Here is a 4565-nt window from a genome sequence, read left to right on the forward strand (position 1 = left end):
GAGATCTGGGGGCGTTTCATGAAGGAACTTGTCGGATAAAATGTCCGACAAGTCAATTATATCCGACAAGTTCAGAGAAATCAGCCAATCAGACTAAATAATTTCTCTGAACTTGTCGGATATAATTGACTTGTCGGACATATTTTCCGACAAGTTCCTTCATGAAACGCCCCCCTGATCGGTATTACGTATCATCACTGTTAACGGACATAAACACAAGAACATCCCCCCTTCTTTTTTTATCGCAATGGAACAAATTCGTTTGTTTCGATATTTCATTTGCTGATTAACAAGATAACCAGGTACATGGTACACATGGCATAACAAATTTCACCAGCCTGAAAACCTCGTGATACCGAGTTTCCATTGCATTTTATCAATTCCATGTGCAACAAACTTCTCACAAGAAAAACGCTTTGATAAGATTGTATCTTTCATTTCAATGATACATAGTTTTATTAACTATCTTAGTACACTTATACATATTTTGATATTTCAATCAATTTTAGTATATTCGGAAAACTTAAAAGATTCTATTTGCACCAGATTTTGCACACATGACACGTATACAATACAGTACCAAGAAACAAACAAATGAACAAAAAGCACAATCACCAACAAAACAGCCACAATGAATATCTTCTTACTCTTCTTCACTTCTTACTCGGCAGAAACAGGAAAGATTCTAAATGAGAATGTCTCTTTCTAAAAAATACACCCAAGATGTATCCAATGAAGAAAAGCAATCCACACGGGCTTAGAAATACATCCATGAACACAGTCATGGGCATTTATATTAGACGAGTCATTACATACCATAAAGGGTGCTATAGATTAAATGACTGGATCACGCCTAAAAGCAAGTACATTTCATGAATGAACTAGAAATGTCGCTTTGGCGACTGGTATGCCTCCGCCATAATGCATGATTTTCCCAATAGGTCTAGATAGTACATGTGGACAATGTGTGATTACATTTTCACAAAACTGGCAAAATACTGGAATGACAAGTTTGTCACAAATGTGTTGAATGTTCACCTTCCATGACGTAGGTTTAATTGGATGAATAAGAGAGCATGTATCTAGGGATTTAAGGACTTTAACTTGACTTTGAACCATTCATACATTTAGGCATTGAGTAATTTTCAAGGTAGAGGTGTGGAGAAAAAGTGCAATTTCTGAATTGAATAGTAAATTGTTACCATTTTCATCTGGCCCTTGACCCTAAAATTCATGAGATAATTACTTTCAGGTAGAACATGCATAATATGTACTAAGTTTCAAGGTAACTTGAGCCATTTCCGAGATATGGAGGAAAAAGTTAGTTCAGCACTTTCAATTGATCTTTGACCTTTTGACCTTTGAGGCAAAAAGAGAAAAAAAAAAACTTTCCAGAGAATTTCTATTAGGTTACACATGCATACACCAAGTGTAAAAAAATAACCCTGCTGGCATTGCATAAATATGAGGGTAATAGTAAAATTTTGAAGTGTTGCACTTGACCTTTGACCCCTGACCTTTGACCCCATGAACCCTACATTCTCTAGATAATCACTTCCAGTCAGTACATGTATATACTATGTTCCATGAAGATACCTTGAACAATTTTCCAAGGTACAGAGAAAAAAAAAAGAAGTTTTAATATTTCTACTTGACCTTTTGACCTTTGACCTCATGACCCAAACTTTCAACAGAGAATCTTAATTGGGTAATACATGTATACACTAAGTTCCAAGAAAATATCTTCAGGCATTCAATAGATATGGTGGAAATAGTGAAATTTTATGTATTTGACCCTGACCTTTTGACCTTTGACCTCATGACCAAAACTTTCACCAGAGAATCTTAATTGGGTAATACATGTATACACTAAGTTTCAAGAAAATCTCTTCAGGCATTCAATAGATATGGTGGAAATAGTGAAATTTTATGTATTTGACCCTGACCTTTTGACCTTTGACCTTTGACCTCATGACCCAAACTTTCACCAGAGAATCTTAATTGGGTAATACATGTATACACTAAGTTTCAAGAAAATATCTTCTGGCATTCAATAGATATGGTGGAAATAGTGAAATTTTATGTATTTGACCTTGACCTTTTGACCTTTGACCTTGAGCATGTGCACCCAAAAGTTAATAGGCACAACTTCACCCCCTAATACACATACATGCCAAGTTTCATTAGGATACCTCAACAGGTTTCGATAGTTACCTTGTCCACAAAATTCATTACGGACGGACGGAAGGACGGACGGACGGACGGACGGACGGAAGGACGGACGGAAGGACGGACGGACGGACGGACGGACAACCCGAAAACATAATGCCTCCGGCACCACTTCGTGGCGGAGGCATAAAAACCAATAAACTAAAAGCACTACTCCACTGCTAATTGTTAAAATATACACATTGTATAATAAGAGCTTTAAACTCGAGAATATTGAGTTTTAAAACAAACTTCCATATCACATTGCCATCCCCATGGAAAAAGAATGTGTTTGATGCTATACGACTACAATGTGCTGCTCCCTTTTATTAGTACATTATGCAATAAACATGTGAGTTAGTATGCAGAGGAACATTTGTGACATAAAAATAAAAAAATAAATAATTACAATGACATGAACAAATAATATCTGCTTTGCATTACACATAGAAGGGAGAAATACGTAATAAGCACTATCATGGCTGTATCGTCATGTGCGATTCACTGCTGTTATTATATTCTTTCACTTCAACTTCATTACATTAAATCCACAACTATTTTATCTCCAGCCTGAATCTATTGGAATTTATTTTAAAAAAAACATCTACCTGTTATGCAAAAGTTTCTTACAAAGGAGGTAATTTTCTAGCACAATATTCAAATTCTGTGGAGGAAACAACACACGTCATGTACAAGCACCTCTCATCTGTCTGGACATATTACTTCATATATATATATATATATATATATATATATATATATATATATATGTATTTGTTTATCCTCGTAAAATATGTATAGACAAGCATACATACAAGAACATACATAATCTTTAAAACACGAGTTGGTAAGGGACTTCAAATACTTTCAAATTATACCCTTTTGTGATATACTTTGATACACATCGCTATGTAGAACAACTCCTATTTTTCAGGATTTGAAATTGCAATGTAGTATAGAAGGTACGTTCATTTGCCTTTGAACAAAAAAAAAATGAAAAAAAAAATACTATAGCTGGTTTACTGTAATCACAATCATACCAGCAAGCCATCATGAACAGGTAAAAGCTGAATACAACACAACTTTGAAAATGGATAGTTTCCTACTCACAAAAAGCATCCTTCTTTAAATGTCATAGATCTGAGAAATCCCAATGTGTCGTATGTTGGCCTTTCATTCTTACACAGTTCTCACAGGTTGTTTTTTTTTTGTTTTTGTTTTTTATTATTTCCATGAATAAACAACATCATGTACATTTGTATTATTGTCTTGTGAATTGCAATGCAGGCCATACTCCTTCGGCCATCGGGGTTGTTTTTTCTGCAAAATCTTTACACGCAGAAGAAAGCAAAGACAACCCATGGTCACTTAGTGACATGACATCCCATGGTCACTTAATGACATGACAACCCATGGTCACTTAGTGACATCCCATGGTCACTGTACGTACTCTGGGTTGATGACAAAAAAACAGCAAAAGGGTCTTATTTCTTATTTTTATTTGTAGGTATAGGCACTACAATATACATTAAGAGACAATATGAGTAGAGGCTGTCATAGATACATATGAGGTAGTCTATGCTATAAGTTTGTTTTTCAATAAATGAGACAGTGAATTGTTATACGCCATTAAACAGCTTGTGAAATAACAGGCATCTTGACACATGTCGACTTGAGACTCTTACAAACTATTTTAAAGAAACAGTACAAAAACCTTCATATGATTGTTCAATTTTTTTGTTTCACTGATGAGGAGAACTGCAAAGAGTGGTGTACTTGCTTTCACTTTCATGTCTGGAATGATATGAGTAAAGCTCAAAGTCTGCTTTTAATGAGAGCAATGAACAGTCACAAAGAACATTGCCTCATACAGTAATTCACACACTTCCTGAATCAATTGGCAGACCTTAACACTACTTTAAAATTTTGTGGGAAGCAGCATGAATCAATTAAAAGACAACAAAAGACTGCCCAATGGAGTGTGGATCAAAGCTAGACAACAAGTACTTTACCTTTAGCGTAATCATCAGTATATGCAGACGTACAGCAACACAAAAATTAAATGCACTACTTTGTGATGTGAATTGCCTCTAAGCCAGGATGGATTAATTCTGCTATAGAGTCATGTTCAATCTAAGATTGGACAACATACTTGCATACCATCAGTAGAGCTGGCCTTTGCTAGACAAGGCTTTATGTATATCAAGGTCTAGATACCCATGCAGACATACTGATTTCTCACATATTTGGCTATGCTCAGACAGTATACCTTTAACCAACACTTAGGCTAAGTTTAAAAAAAACCTAGAAACCATTTTATTACATAATAAGTACACCATCTTCCCCTTTTCAAGCCA

The sequence above is a fragment of the Diadema setosum genome, chromosome 13 (genome assembly GCF_964275005.1).
Source record: "Diadema setosum chromosome 13, eeDiaSeto1, whole genome shotgun sequence".
NCBI lineage: Eukaryota > Metazoa > Echinodermata > Echinoidea > Diadematoida > Diadematidae > Diadema > Diadema setosum.